The sequence below is a fragment of the Triturus cristatus genome, chromosome 1_1 (genome assembly GCF_964204655.1).
Source record: "Triturus cristatus chromosome 1_1, aTriCri1.1, whole genome shotgun sequence".
NCBI classification, from domain to species: domain Eukaryota; kingdom Metazoa; phylum Chordata; class Amphibia; order Caudata; family Salamandridae; genus Triturus; species Triturus cristatus.
Genome location: NC_140579.1, coordinates 91,162,256 through 91,178,732, shown reverse-complemented (window position 1 = coordinate 91,178,732; position 16,477 = coordinate 91,162,256). Strand labels below are relative to the sequence as shown.

The window sequence follows — 16,477 nt, the reverse complement described above, 5'->3', positions numbered from 1 at the left end:
GCAGTAAGAAGTTAAGGGGAAGAGCAGAACCTCCCTGGCACAAAAGACCTGCTACACCCAGGGAGATCCCATGGCTTGCGAGGTCTGCACCAGGGGAGAGCACTGCACACCCACCCAGAAATTAAACCCAAGATGCACTTCTCGCGTGCTAGACCAGACCTCTACCCTAAAAATAGGTTTGCAACCATGGAACCTTGGCAGGAGTAAGATTTGTATGTGAAAATGAGTCCTGGCTATTTGCTTTAATTCGAAATGCAAGCAAAGCATGCTAATATTGCACACACCGATTTCAGTTTAATGAGAAAATGTTGGAAACACAACTTTCAAGCATAACATGAAGCTGGGTGAAAGCCAACAGATTATGTGCTTTCACTGCAAGGTTAACGCCGGTTCAAAAAACGTTAACTATTTACTTTTACTAGAAGGGGCATGTAGCACAATAAGGGAAGGATTATAGCTAAAGGCCAGCTTTACGAAGCCAAAGAAATAATATTAAAACGCAGAGGCTTCACTATGAGCAAGCTGCATTTTCAGATAAGGCATTAGAAGGAGAGTATTGTATTCCCTACTAATGAGCAACCTCAAACTTATGGTGATTAAAAGAAAGTGGGGGAACCGTGATTTCTCTGCTGAGTACACTGGTTTTCAAACCTCTCGATCATTTGAGTCTCTTAGAATGGCGAGTGGTTTTGCTGCTGGTCCGTTTCTTTATTAAACATCGCTTTCACATATTTTTAAGTTCACTTTTTTCATTTACCCCTGCAAGTGCCTTTCGCAATCTTGGAACTGTAAATTTTAAAAAACGAAATGGCAGCTGCATCATGCTACGTTGGTGATGCATGCACATACATGCGTTATAACCCTGGGTCACCATAGCGTCCTGAGGCGTCCTTGTGTGCCTGGAGCAGGCTCTGGAGCAAGTCTCAAGGCGTTACAATCAGGAGCGTTTAAGAGGGAGGGGTCCAGTTCTATTTCCGTGTTTCAACAAGGAGCTCAGTGACCCACTGCGCGCGGGCATATTTGTGATCGCAGCCTTCAGCTGCCATTAATCGCACTTCAGACACCGAGTTTAATGAGAGAGAATCATAAAATCTGCTTCCGACGTGCTCGCCCGAAAGGAGAAGGTGAGAAGCTCTGAATTAAAGTAAAAATTAAATAAACAAACAGAGCGTTTTCCCTGAAGCGGGCACCACGCTCCAAATTAAAGTAAAATAAGCGGAAGTGATTGCGTTTGCGATCAAACATCAAAGCGGCAAAAGTGAAAGTAATCGAGCAGAGCATCAAAGGGCTGGGTGAGAAGGGAGGGGGGAATGCAATGAGCAGAGGAGCAGCTGTGCACGTGCATGTGATCGTGCACTCAAGGTTTAGGCCAGCCAAAAGACTGTGGGTAGCACTTTGAAAATCCCACATATAAAATGTCTCTTCGAGCCTTTGGCTCGCGAGGCCTAAAAACTAGATATAGGGCCCTCTTTCCTTCATTTATGCAGGAGGCACAGGAATCAGATTCAAAGTATTGAAAAAAAGGTGGTCGACGGAAATAGAACAGGTATTGCTGGTTATTATACATGATCTGATGCCATCTATTGCCAATGCGATGTAAGCTGCCTCATCATTAATATTAAAAGAAATGTCAGGCTTGCTTTATAAGTCTATAAATCGATGTAGAATCAGGAGAGTGACCCTGCAAAAATGCAGCACCTGGGGCATAATAGGGCAGTGAAATGCGTGGCCCTCAAGAATATGGAAGTGTGGGGTCCCTGTGGGGAGGGAGACCATGAATGTTGTGATAGCTGCATGATGGGGCAGAAGAGTGTGAAATCATAGAAGCATAGGGGTGCTTTGGAGTCTGGGCTCACTGAAGGGGCAGTACATTTAAGGAGCCTGGTGGGAGAGATGGTACAGTTGAGCACTGGGTGCCGTTGGGGCAAAATCCCTGCAGCCAGTGGTGCATAGAACGCTAGATCTCCATGCATAGGGCTGCAAAGCATATAGGATTCAATGGGACGCTATACTCATGGATAACTTGTCTCCAAGTCCTAAGCATTCATTTACTCCATTAGTGGATTCTGGGAATTGCAGTCATAAAGACAGTGAGTTTTTAAGGGAAAGCTCACGCTGGAAAAGAGGTATTCTTGTGACATTGGGTCACATAACAGAACCTGGAGGATGAGCAGTGGCGTTTGGGATCCCCGGGGTAGAGGAGCAATCAGTGGAGTGGAGGCCACTGGAGTCTGGGGGAGGAACTGATGAGTAGATTACAATGTGAGTGTATTATCCCTGCAAGGTGGATCTAGGGGGGTGGAAATGATTTCCGTGGGAGTTGGGGTGTAGAGTGCGCGGATGGAGAGTGGGGGATACCACAGGTGGGATAACTGAAGAGCAGTTCTGTGTGGGGTGCCATGAGTGGGGGGGACGCATAGTCGGATAATCTGTAGGGGTGGGGGCCTTGGAGTGAATGATGCGGTCTGTGAGGGCAGTGGATTTTTTTGGACTGCCCTGGGGTGCTGTGGGATGCAAAGAGTAACAAGGCAACACCCTCACACGCCATGAATGATATGATATGATTGGATCCCTTCCCACACTTAATTAACCCGGGTCCATCCCCGTCTCCTGAGACAAGATTATTATTTGGGGGCTCCTCTTCCTTTTTTTAGACCATTTGGTACACTCTGGTTTCTGTGGTAGCAAGTTAATGGCTGATTGCAGTTGCATTAATGTAGCCCCAGCCATGCTCCCAGCTTGTCCCCAAGCCACCACTGCCTCCAACTGAGACATGCCACAAAATGACACGCTGCATTAATGTAGCCCCAGCCATGCTCCCAGCTTGTCCCCAAGCCACCACTGCCTCCAACTGAGACATGCCACAAAATGACACTGCTCTAGGTTTTGGTCATTGAGAATTGCTCCCAATTTAAACAGATATAGGTAGTTAATCAAACGGAGAGGACATAATTGCAAAGTGTTAGCATGGGAAAGCCGGGGTTACGACCAATGCTTCTTAGAATAACATTCAAATAACTCTACAGCGACCACTTCTCCTCCCCCGAAAACCCCAACTAACATTACTATTGGGTCCAATCCTGAAATTCCATTAAGCAGAAACACAGACAGTTTCCTTTTGTAGTGGTACTTTTAAAAACATGCTCCTGTTTGGTCAAGTTATTCTCCCAACGCTTCGGTATGTGGCCTGTTAAAGAATGTCCAAGTTTAAAAGCCATGGAAAGCGAATCATAGGTAAAGGCATTCTATCCAGGATCACAACGTGGCAAAGTGGGTAAGCTGGGCTTGCACCCAGGGTTCCCTGATGTGCAGGGTGATATTGAACTACTCGCGTGCACCTCCTCCCAACGATGTTCCAAAATGCACGTCCCTCAAACTACAGAAGGTTGAAACACAAGTATTTGACACTGCAGCATATATTTTGACACTTTCTATATAAAGAACAGTTATTTACAGAGATCACACCGGTCACGCTATCGGGTTAAAATTGTGATACTTTGTAGGGCCAAACAGAGCACAGGTAAATTCACACCCAGTTCAGCTTTCCCAGGACTGCAAAAACCAATCCATGGCTCTACACTGACAGTTCACGTTACACAGCCAGGCTTTGGGGGGGTCAGCAATGGATCGACTGGTCCGCGGGCACATTAGACTAGCTGCTAGGAAGCCAGCAATGTAAACACGCTAACACACAGCTCATAGTAACAGCTCAAACGTATCCAAGAAAGAACAAACATTGACCAAACTAAAACAATAACTGTGGCCATTTTTGTGCTTAACATCCATGTGAGACGCAAGGACATCAAACAATCACCGAAGCGCACCTCGATCTGTGCTCAACACCACACGTGTCAGCCGCTCACCTGCCGTTGTCCCTGCCAACTCCCCAGACTCGGATGCTCACGATGGGCTGCGAGTGAAGAAGGCTTCGGTCCATGGGGTCCACCAGGTTGAGGCTTGAGCATTTCATTCTCCAAATAATTAAATTAAGGCCGCACCAGTCCGCCTTGGGCCGCACAGTTCCTCACCTCATGCGCACTTGAGAAGATCCAGCCCAACCATTGTATGCTCCACCCTGAGAGTGAAGACCGCGCAAATGCGGCCGCGCACGCGCACCATTTAAATAAATGATTCGGCGGCTGCGCTTCCAACAAAGGGGAGCGTAACGTAAGCTGCGTAGCTCCCTGCATCCGAGAAGGATCGGATGTGTGGAGTTTTAAGTGGCTGTTGGCTGCGCGGCCGAGGAGGGGGCCCCTGGAGCGCGGGGGGGGCCTGGAGCGCGGGGGCCTTGTTTACGCCCCTGTGCTGAGGAACGGTACTTTCAGACACAGGAACAGACTTCAATCTCAGTGGTATGCTGGGTGTCCTATTTACCCTTTACATTCTGGGATGTGTAATCCGGCTTTTATAACAAGAAGACATAACTACAGGCCCCAGAATGCAATGAAAAAACCTGTAATGGTGCAGCTACCCATGCTTGGACGCTGATAAATAGAAACTTATGAATATACAGGTGCAACGAGAAAATAAAAACTTTTTTGAATCAGAACCTTTGGAAGGCCAAATCTCTGGCATACCCACCTTGTAAGCCTGGGCAGCCTTTGAGGACCCACCACACATCTATATTTTACGCACCTTGTAGTCCTGGGCAGCCTCTTGCATGGGAAGCACGGAGTGGGCCTTGTGGTCTTTGGACTCTCGACAGATCACACAGATGGGCTCCTGGTCATCTTCACAGAACAGTTTCAGTTTCTCTTCATGTTCTCTGCACAAATTCTCCCCCTGGATGTCCGCACTCGGGGTGTGAAGCTGTTTCAACAGCTCCACTATGTTTCCCAAATGTCTGTTGGGTTTTAAGGTTTTGTTCTTAGAGGTTTCCCTGCACTGAGGACAGGGGAAGTCTGTCTGCAGCCCCTCCCAGCACTGAGTGATACAGGACAGACAGAAGGCATGTCCACACTCCACAAACACGGGGTCTGTGAAATATTCCAGACATACCGAACAGGAGATCTCGTCCTTGAGCTGTTTGCCGCCATTTTTTCTATAGATAAGTTTCGTTTCTTGCAATCTGTGAAGTGGGCGTCTCTCTATTTTTTCCCGGCACTCCCAGGGTCCTACTGGCTGTTCAATGTGCTGATCCAGCGGTGAGGAGTGTCTGTAGAGAGACGGGTGTCTCATTCTCTAGTGTGGCGTGGCCTCTTCTGTAACTAGGAGCGTTTGCAGCTGACTCCAGGTGTAAGTAGGCGTGGTCCAGGTGCAAGTGGGCGTGGCTCCAGTTTACCGGGTCTTAACGGTGTTCAGTGTCTGCCTGATTGGGCTGAAACATGCCCCATGGTTAGTTTAGCCTCCTTTGATTTGCTCTGGACACCGGGAGTAGGGGGCGGAGATTCCCCTTCACTATATTTACAAAGTGAAAGAGGTGTAATTGTAGTCATGATCTGAGGTCATCACTTTCTCTGTGTTCTAGCAACAACCACCTCAAGTGCATCCTCCTCAACACCCGCTCCGTACACAAGCACGCCATCGACCTCTGGGACCTCCTCGACACAACAGCCCCGGACATCGCCTTCATCACGGAAACCTGGATGAACGCCTCCTCAGCCCCCGACATCGCTATAGCCATCCCGGACGGATACAAGATCACCCGAAAGGACCGCGCCAACAAAACAGGAGGAGGGGTCGCCGTCATCTACAGGAACACCATCAGCATCACGACCAACATTGAAGACACCATCCCCACTGCCGAACATCTGCACTTTGACTCTGTCACCAGGCAGGTCGCTCCCCCCATCCGCCACGCAGCCCCCTGTGGGTTGAACCTCCGTTGCCGCTTTTGCCGCCTGACTGCTCGCTCCCTTTTTTATTCTGTACCCCTGCGCTTGGCTTTCTGTGCCACTTTTTTTTTTTTCATGCTGTGCCCCTGTGTTTTGCTTTCTGTACCCCTGTGCTCTGTTGTCCCTCTCCCGCTGTCTTTTCCTGCCGTTTTTTCCCCGGGTTTTCCCCCGCCGCTGAGCCCCTGCGGCCCCGCCCCCTTCACTCCCATTGGCTGCCCCGCTCCCACCTCCCAGCTGCTCCTCCCTCCCTCTGCCCTCATATGGAGGCCGCGAAGCGGTGGTAGAGAGCGACCTTTGACCCTGTCACCTGGCAGGTCACTCCCCCCCATCCGCCACGCAGCCCCTGTGGGTTGAACCTCCGTTGCCGCTTTTGCCGCCTGGCTGCTCGCTCCCTTTTTTATTCTGTACCCCTGCGCTTGGCTTTCTGTGCCACTCTATTTTTTTCATTCTGTGTTTTGCTTTCTGTACCCCTGTGCTCTGTTGTCCCTCTCCCGCCGTCTTTTCCCGCCGTTTTTTTCCCCGGGTTTTCCCCTGCCGCTGAGCCCCTGCGGCCCCGCCCCCTTCACTCCCATTGGCCGCCCCGCTACCACCTCCCAGCTGCTCCTCCCTCCCTCTGCCCTCATATGGAGGCCGCGAAGCAGCCGCGCAGTGGGCGCGCCGCTGGCACGCCGAAGGCAAGCCCGTCTGCGCCCGTCCGCGCCTGGACCGCACCCAGCGCCAGAACCCCTGGACCCCGCACCCCCCGCAACGCCAGACTGCACTACGACGCAAGCACCCTCCATGCACTCAACACCAGACGAGACCACCCCTGCTACCGGGCCACCCCGAAACGCACCCAGGGGCCTTTCACCTGCCGGAACTGCAGATTCACCAGCATCCAACCCTCCACACCACCAGCCAGAGAACCCAACCACCTCCGCTGCATCCTCCTCAACACCCGCTCCGCTCGCAAGCACGCCATCGAACTCTGGGACCTCCTAGACTCCACCGCCCCCGACGTCGCCTTCCTGACGGAGACCGGGCTGAACGCCACCTCAGCACCAGACATCGCCATAGCCTTCCCACAGGGCTACAAGATCTCCCGCAGAGACCGCACAAACGGAGTGGGAGGAGGAATCGCCATCATCCACAAAGACTCCATCAAAATCTCAACGAACACCGATGACACCCTCACCACCGCCGAGCACATACACTTCCAGATCCACACCGACCCCAACACCACCCTCAGAGGAACTCTCATCTACAGACCTCCTGGACCCCGCCCACAGTTCAGTGACACCATCGCCGACCTCATCAGCACCCACGCCCTCGCTTCCACGGACTACATCCTCCTCGGGGACCTGAACTTCCACCTTGAGAACAACAACGACGCCAACTCCACCGCCCTGATCGTCAACCTCGCCAACCTCGGACTCAAACAGCTCATAACGACACCTACCCACGCCGCTGGACACACGCTCGACCCCATCTTCTCCTCAAGCCCCCACGTCTCCTTCAACCACACCACTGAACCACACTGGACCGACCACAGATGCGTCCACTTCACATTCAGAAAACCCACCACACACCACCGCACCCAACAGCTACCACGCCGCTGCTGGGGCAAGGGCACCGAGGACCAACTGACTACCGCCCTGAGACCACCCACCGACCCCACCGACCCAGACACCGCCACGACCAACCTCACACAGTGGATCAACGACTGCGCCAACACCCTCGCCCCTCTCAAGACCTCTACAACCAACCACACCAACAAGAAAGCCGCCTGGTTCACCGAGGACCTCCGGATCTCCAAGCACACCTGTCGGAAGCTGGAGAAGAAATGGCTCCACGACCGAACACCAGACAACCACACAGCCCTCAGGAGCGCCACCCGCAGACACCACCAACTCATCAGGACCGCCAAGAAGACCGCCTTCAAGGACCACCTAGACAACAACGCACACAACACCAAAGAGCTCTTCAGCATCGTGAAAGAACTCTCCAAACCCAGTTCCAACACCAACGACATCCCGCCATCTCAAGACCTGTGCGACTCCTTGGCCACCTTCTTCCACTGCAAGATCACCGACATCCACGACAGCTTCAACTCCGACCCCCCCGCACCCACCACCGAGTGCACCACCCCTGCGACTACCACTCGCACCAGTCGCCTGACCGTCTGGTCCAGGGTCAGCGACGAAGACACCATCAAAACCATGAACTCCATCCACTCCGGATCCCCATCGGACCCCTGCCCTCACCACGTCTTCAACAAAGCCAGCGCAACCATCGCGCCCCACCTCCGGAAAACAATCAACTGTTCCTTTGAGACAGCAACCTTCCCAGAAAGCTGGAAGCACGCCGAGATCAACGCCCTTCTGAAGAAGCCCAAGGTGGACCCCAAGGACCTCAAGAACTTCCGGCCCATCTCCCTGCTCCCTCTACCGGCAAAAGTGATCGTAAAGATTGTCAACAAACAGCTGACCCGCTACCTCGAAGTTAACAACATCCTGGACCCTTCCCAATCCGGTTTTCGCAGCAACCACAGCACCGAGACCGCCCTCATCGCCACCACTGACGACATCCGGACCCTGATGGACAAAGGAGAAACAGCCGCCCTCATCCTCCTGGACCTATCAGCAGCCTTTGACACGGTCTGCCACCGTACCATATCAGCATGCCTCCATGACGCCGGTATCCAAGAGAAGGCCCTGGCCTGGACCACATCCTTCCTCTCCGGCAGAACCCAGAGCGTCCGCCTCCCACCCTTCCGCTCCAAAACCACCAAGATCATCTGCGGCGTCCCACAGGGATCCTCCCTCAGCCCGACGCTGTTCAATATCTACATGGCCCCCCTCGCCCATGTCGCACGACAACACAACCTCAACATCATCTCCTACGCCAACGACACCCAACTGATCATATCCCTCACCGAAGATCCCCACACCGCCAAAGCTAACCTCCACAGAGGAATGAAGGCCGTAGCCGACTGGATGAAGGACAGCAGACTGAAGCTGAACTCAGACAAGACGGAGGTCCTCATTCTCGGACCCACCCCATCAGCCTGGGACGACTCTTGGTGGCCCACGTCACTAGACACAGCCCCGGAACCCACGGACCACGCACGCAACCTGGGGGTCATCCTCGACTCCACCCTCTCCATGACCAGGCAAGACAACGCCGTCTCCGCGTCCTGCTTCAACACCCTCCGTATGCTCCACAGGATCTTCAAATGGATCCCCCTCGACACGAGAAAAACCGTTACCCAGGCCCTCATCACCAACAGACTCGACTACGGGAACGCCCTCTACTCAGGAACTACAAACAAGCTCCTGAGACGACTCCAACGCATCCAGAACGCCACGGCCCGACTCATCCTCGACGTCCCCTGACGTAGCCACATCACACTCCACCTTAGAGGCCTGCACTGGCTCCCCGTCAACAAAAGGATCACCTTTAAGCTCCTGATCCACGCACACAAAGCACTGCACAACACCGGACCCACCTACCTCAACAACCGACTCAACTTCCACACCCCCACCCGAAGCCTCCGCTCAGCCAACCTCGCCCTCGCCACAGTCCCCCGCATCCGAAAAACCGCCGCCGGCGGCAGATCCTTCTCCTACCTCGCCGCCAAGACCTGGAACACTCTCCCCACTATCGTACGACAGACACAGGACCTGCTAGCCTTCAGAAGACTCCTCAAGACCTGGCTCTTCGACCAGTAGCACCCCCCCTCCCCAGCGCCTTGAGACCCTCTCGGGTATGTAGCACGCTTTACAAATGCAGTGATTGATTGATTGACTTCCAGATCCACACCGACCCCCAGACCACCCTCCGAGGAACTCTCATCTACAGACCCCCGGGCCAGCGCGCACAATTCAGCGATACCATAGCCGACCTCATCAGCCCGCATGCCCTAGCCTCACCAGACTACGTCCTCCTAGGAGACCTGAACTTTCACCTTGAAAACAACAACGACAGCGCCACCACCACACTGCTTGACAGCCTCGGACTCAAGCAACTAGTAGACTCCCCCACCCACCTCGCCGGCCACACCCTCAATGCCATCTTCTCCGCCAGCAACCACATCACCTTCAAACACGCCACTGGACTTCACTGGACCGACCACAGCTGCGTAAACTTCACATTCAAGAAGACCACCCACCACCAACACACGCTTCGGATCCCCCGCAGATGCTGGAGCAAAATCACCACGGACCAACTCACCACATCACTAAGCCAGAACCCACCTGCTGACACCAACACACCCGACGCCAACATCTCAGCACTCAAACTCGCCCATTGGCTCACCAACTGCGCCAACGACCTCGCTCCACTAAAGAACACCCACTGCAAGTCCCCCACCAGAAAACCCGCATGGTTCACAGACGCCCTCAAAACCGCAAAGAAATCCTGCCGAACTCTCGAAAAAACCAGGCACAAAGAACGGACAACGGACAACAGACAACATGACAGCCCTCAAAGCTGCCACCCGCGAATACCATCAGCAGATCCGGAACACCAAGAGGACATCGCTCAAGGAACGACTAGACAACAACACCCACAACAGCAAAGAACTCTTCAGCATCGTCAAAGAGTTCTCCAACCTTGACGCCAACAACAACGACATCACCCCTTCACAAGACCTCTGCAACTCCCTCGCCACGTTCTTCCACCGCAAGATTGCTGACATACACGACAGCTTCGGTCCCCAGCCTCCACCTCCGGACACCAGCCCGACGGCCCCCACCACCACCATCAACTCCTGGAACCCCATCAGCAGCGAAGACACCATCCACATCATGAACACCATCCACTCCGGCTCCCCCGCTGACCCTTGCCCCCATCACATCTTCAACAAGGCCGACACCATCATCGCACCCCACCTACGGAACACCATAAACCGCTCCTTCACGTCAGCCACCTTTCCGGAGAGCTGGAAGCACGCTGAGATCAACGCTCTTCTGAAAAAACCCACCGCCGTCCCCAGGGACCTCAAGTACTTCCGGCCCTTCTCACTCCTCCCCTTCCCAGCCAAAGTCATCGAGAAGACCGTCAACAAACAACTGACCGCCTTCCTCGAGGACAACAACTTGCTCGACCCTTCCCAATCTGGATTCCGAGCAAATCACAGCACCGAGACCGCCCTCATCGCAGCCACAGACGACATCAGAACCTTAATGGACAACGGAGAAACAGCCGCCCTCATCCTCCTGGACCTCTCAGCAGCCTTTGACACCGTATGCCACCGCACCCTAGTCCACCGCCTCAACAAAACGGGTATCCAGGGGAAGGCCCTGGAATGGATCACCTCTTTCCTCACTGGCAGAACCCAGAGAGTCCGCCTCCCCCCTTTCTGCTCCTCGGCATACGAAATCATCTGTGGCATACCCCAAGGATCCTCACTGAGCCCAACACTCTTCAATATCTACATGAGCCCCCTCGCCACCATCGCACGAAAACACAACCTCAACATCATCTCCTATGTCGACGACACCCAGCTCATACTCTCCCTCACCAAGGACCCAGCCACCGCCAAAACAAACTTCCAGGAAGGAATGAAAGAGGTAGCAGACTGGATGAAGCACAGCCGTCTCAAACTCAACTCGGATAAGACGGAGGTCCTCATCCTCGGACAATCCCCCTCCGCATGGGACAACTCCTGGTGGCCCTCGGCACTGGGCGCCGCACCAACTCCCACCGACCACGCACGCAACCTGGGCTTCATCCTGGACTCCTCGCTCACAATGACCAAGCAAGTCAACGCCGTCTCATTGGTGTCAAAGGCTGCTGAGAGGTCCAGGAGGATGAGGGCGGCAGTTTCTCCGTTGTCCATTAAGGTTCTGATGTCGTCTGTGGCTGCGATGAGGGCGGTCTCGGTGCTGTGATTTGCTCGGAATCCGGATTGGGAAGGGTCGAGCGAGTTGTTGTCCTCGAGGAAGGCGGTCAGTTGTTTGTTGACGGTCTTCTCGATGACATTGGCCGGGAAGGGGAGGAGTGAGATGGGCCGGAAGTTCTTGAGGTCCCTGGGGTCGGCGGTGGGTTTTTTCAGAAGAGCGTTGATCTCAGCGTGCTTCCAGCTCTCCGGGAAGGTGGCTGATGTGAAGGAGCTGTTTATGGTGTTCCGTAGGTGGCAAGGGTCAGCGGGGGAGCCGGAGTGGATGGTGTTCATGATGTGGATGGTGTCTTCGCTGCTGATGGGGGTCCAGGAGTTGATGGTGGTGGTGGGGGCCGTCGGGCTGGTGTCCGGAGGTGGAGGCTGGAAACCGTAGCTGTCTTGTATGTCAGCAATCTAGCGGTGGAAGAACGTGGCGAGGGAGTTGCAGAGGTCTTGTGAAGGGGTGATGTCGTTGTTGTTGCTTCAACACCCTGCGCATGCTCCGGAAGATCTTTCGATGGATCCACACCGAAACCAGAAGAACAGTCACCCAGACCCTCGTCACCAGCCGACTGGACTATGGGAACGCCCTCTACGCTGGAACAACAACCAAACTCCAAAACCGTCTCCAGCGCATACAAAACGCCTCTGCACGACTCATCCTCAACATCCCTCGCCGCAGCCACATCTCAACGCACCTGAGAAATCTCCACTGGCTCCCCGTCAACAAGAGGATCACGTTCAGACTGCTCACCCACGCACACAAAGCCCTCCACAACATGGGACCGAAATACCTCAACAGCCGCCTCACGTTCTACACCCCCACCCACCAGCTCCGGTCTGCCAGCCACGCCCTCGCCATCGTCCCACGGATCCGCAGAGCCACCTCCGGAGGAAGATCCTTCTCCTACCTGGCAGCAAAGACCTGGAACTCCCTCCCCACCCACTTTCGACTGACACAGGACCATCTCAGCTTCAGGAAGCATCTCAAGACCTGGCTCTTCGAGCAGTAGCGGCACCCCTCCCCCACCCCCACCCCCAGCGCCTTGAGACCCTAGCAGGTGAGTAGCGCGCTCTATAAATGTTTTGTTCGATTGATTCTAGCTGGGAGTCCTGGCTGCAGTTGTAATTAAAAGATAATGAAAAGTGCCCTCTGGGCAAGTACCAGGCCAGAGGGTGTGAGAAGTTGGCCTGATATATGATGTCACAAGTTCTAGTGTACACCCTGTATCAGTCCAAACAACCCTTATGGTGATTGGTTGTAAAGTCAACCTTATAGACCAGCTAGCCTAGTGGTAGCATGGACAAGAGCAGTCTTAGGCTAAACTCTGTATGGCATGTGAAGCCAGCTGTTATACCATTATAATCCCTTGAATACCAAATGAAAGGACACCACAACAGGTATATATAAAAGTAGAATGTATTTATTCTAACATATACCCTCAGCACTCTTTATGAGTTCAGAGGTCTAAGTACAAACAATCTCTTAAGTAGCATACATTAAGTTACACAGGAAAAATACAGTTAGGTCCAGGGGCCACGCAAACCATATACTAAGAAAGTGGTATAAGTACCACGTCACGAATAGGTAGTAGGCCTAGAGAATCGCTGGGGCTACACTACCCTACCAAGAGTTAAGAAGTGGGAGGCCCACGGGAGGCGTGTGCAGTGTGGAAACACACATGCGCGTTACATTAAAGTCAATGGGAATGTAGTGATTAGAAATAGGAAGAATAAGGACACTTCCGAAGTAGCTAGGAGGAAGCAACTAGAGACTTAGACACTTGGATAGTCAATATCCACTGGAGCACCGGAGTACTCGCGATACCTCACCCACGGGAGACGGGTGCATAGGTGTGAAGATGTGTCGGGTGTCGTCGCTGGATCCTATGGATGCCTGAAGAAAGGATGCTGGCAGGCGGCCAGGAGGAAGATGTCCGGTGGACCCAAGGATGGATCTGGAAGGAAGGACACCTGAAGGTCGAGTGGACAAATTCTGGGTCACTACCCAGTGACGGTGTGGAACCAGGAAGGAACCAGGCAATGTCGTGCAGGACACAGGTGATGTCTTGAAGCTCGTCTCTGCAGCCACGTGGACCCGGTGACGTCGAGGGCAACTAGAACCAGGATACGAGCTGTCCCCCGAAGGATCTTGCTGATGGCGGAGTCGACGTCCCGATTGGAGTCAACAAGCCTTGGCAAAGGCAACCCACGCAGGACTCGAGATTTGCTTCAGGTGCAGACCAGGAAGGTCTGAGGTGCTTCTCTTTCACAGGGAAGCAGGAGCCAGTCTGGGGGAACCAAACCAGCGGTGGAAAGTTACAGGTTCGTCGTCACAGAGGCTACTAGTCAACGGGCCAGCAACCGGACAGACGCGTCGAGCAGAAAAATGCAGAAGGGCCCCACGCAGAACTCGTGGAGTGTGGAGGGCTTATCTCCGGTGCAGATGGTTCTCGGGGTTGGGGCTTCTCAATCCCCAGAGCACAACTTCGAGGGTGCCTCAGAAGCTGCGCTGGAAGCTACTAGCCAATTTTCCCAGGTAGCCGGTCCCACGTCTCTCGTCGCCTCCATGGATCTCAGCTCTGCTGTGGATGTGGATCAGGGTCGGAGAAGTCTGGAAGTCAAGGCGCTGGTCGGGCTCTGCAGTCGGTTCCTCGTAGAAATTGGGCAAAGCAAATGACAGGTCGCTTGATGGTGCCTGTTTGCACAGGGTGGCCACTCCTTGGCCACAAGGGAGATTTTTCAGTCTTCTTGATGAAGGTCGAAGGTCCAGAGTTTCGTGTCAAGTTTCAGTTCAGGATAATCCAAAGTCCTAGGGACTCAGCTCCCACTCTTATACTAATCTGGGGGGCTGGGTTACCTGCTAGGTCCCTCCTATGGGTGGGACCAGGTAGGGGGGTGGTTACACCCCCTTCCCTTTGTCCAATTTCGCGCCAGGACTGGGGCTTGAGTGCCCCAGCACCGGTTTGAACCGGACTATGCATGGGACACCTTGTGTGTCCCAGGCAGTGTCTCGTTTCTTTCATCCCTCCCTGCCCCAATACACTAAGTCCTGTCTGGGGTGGTGCTAGCACCTCCCAAGGCAGGAAACCTATTGTCCAAGCCTCCCTCGCCGTAAGGTCTCCCAGCAGCAGGAGGTCAGACTTGTGTCTGTGGCAGCAGCATCCATTTTGTGATGCTGGGGCTCTGGTTAACTTTAACCGGGTACGTAGGGTTCAACATGTCTTCTCCCTCTAGAAGGGGGGAATACTATCCTCATCGCCAGAAATTGTATGGGGGTAGTATTCCAAAGTGTTAGACACCTTACACGACATGTTTTGATAAAGCCAAACCATAGTTACCATAACCGCGAGGATTATAAGGCACTTTAAGAGTATATGGTAGGCGATATCATAGAACAGCTATAAGGACATGGTTCCGAAAGCTGCAGACAGGCTAAGCTCATGCTAGAGCACCATCTCACATGTTACCAAGCACTCTGCCTTCAGGATTGTTAAGGCCTGTCATAGGATTGGCTCACAGGTTACCCATGTGTCTATATATAAGGCAGGTATAGGAATACTATACCCAAGCAAGGGGTGATTACACGACCTTGCCCCAGCTGAGTGGTCAGCCAGTTGTGTCATAATGGAAGTCCAGCCAGGGGTGGCACAATACATGCTGCAGCCCCTGGAAGGCCTAGGGTACACCTATGCCCTGGGTACCTAAGGTACACTGTACAGGGGCCAATAAGGTGATCCTTACCAATTGGGTTATGAGTACATAGTATGAATTTAGAGAGAGAACAGCCAGGCTGTGGGTCTGAATAGCAGGCCCACAGCCACATCTAAGTCGAAAACCAGTGAAGCAAAAGCAAAAAGTGGGGGTGACCATAGAAAGCAGACCCTACTCTCCTACAGAGGGCACAGACTCTAAAGGGAGTTCCTCCATTGTTTGCGTTTTATAAGTGCTCATCTGCACTGGAGTGCCTTACATGAGCACACGTTACATTAAACATGGTCGGATTCATATTTTTTGGTACAGGGAGATCATGAGGGAGGGATTTGTCCAGAATCACAGGATAGAGACTGCAGCCAGGTTCTCCAGTTTCCATAGTGCAGCTCCGACCACACCCTCACTTGGCCGACCCGCCCCCTTCTCAAACCCGACCCACCTGGACGGACACGAGGTCTCTGCAGAATGGATTTTAAGAGGCGAGTGATGAAGAAGAAATATTGTAGTGTATTATTACTGTGTAATGGCCACTGCTCCGATTAGCTACAAAACAGTTTGAAAAGAGCGTGTCTGAATTTCGTCTGAATATCTGGACAGACAGTGAGACCCGAGTGGCGAACAGGGTTGGATTGGGATTAAAAATCGGCCCGGGCATGCTAAAAAAACAAGCATTTGCAATGCAATCGGTCTCGCCTTTGGCACCTTATATGTATTCAGCTATGCAGCACATTAGACTGGGTGCTGAAACATCTACTGTTCTTTAACATGGAGGGAAAAGAAGCACCAAGCTGCGTGACACGCCAGGCATGGGAACACATGGAGAGAAAAATTGCCTTTCAGGGGGAAATGGTATGGTCCAAAGCTGACTGGTTGATTTCTTCTTCTTTTAAGGCTGGCCAGCATGTGAAAGAAGTTTGTGAACTTTTGTAGGACCATGTATTTTTTGTAACCCACAAGAAGTGCCACTTGGAGTAGACTCAGAATCTGCAATTCAAAGGGGTACACTTCAGGACATATCTGGGGAAAGGGGGGGTGGGGAGTGTTTCTTCTGGAAACAAGAAAAGAG

The 16,477-nt window shown here is 53.0% G+C and overlaps 1 protein-coding gene and 1 pseudogene across 4 annotated transcripts in view; both read right to left on the bottom strand.

The window, feature by feature from the left end:
- The window catches only part of LOC146869579 (butyrophilin subfamily 3 member A3-like), a 473,774-nt gene extending 469,698 nt beyond the window's left edge, over nt 1-4,076 (bottom strand). For all 4 annotated transcript variants that reach the window (XM_085606426.1, XM_085606395.1, XM_085606440.1 and 1 more), the window contains exon 1: nt 3,864-4,076. The gene's annotated coding sequence lies outside the window, so the exon portion shown is untranslated. The remainder of the gene's footprint in view (nt 1-3,863) is intronic.
- A 544-nt stretch (nt 4,077-4,620) lies between these two features.
- LOC146869578 (E3 ubiquitin-protein ligase TRIM39 pseudogene) lies at nt 4,621-5,178 on the bottom strand (annotated as a pseudogene).
- Between the last annotated feature and the right edge of the window lie 11,299 nt (nt 5,179-16,477).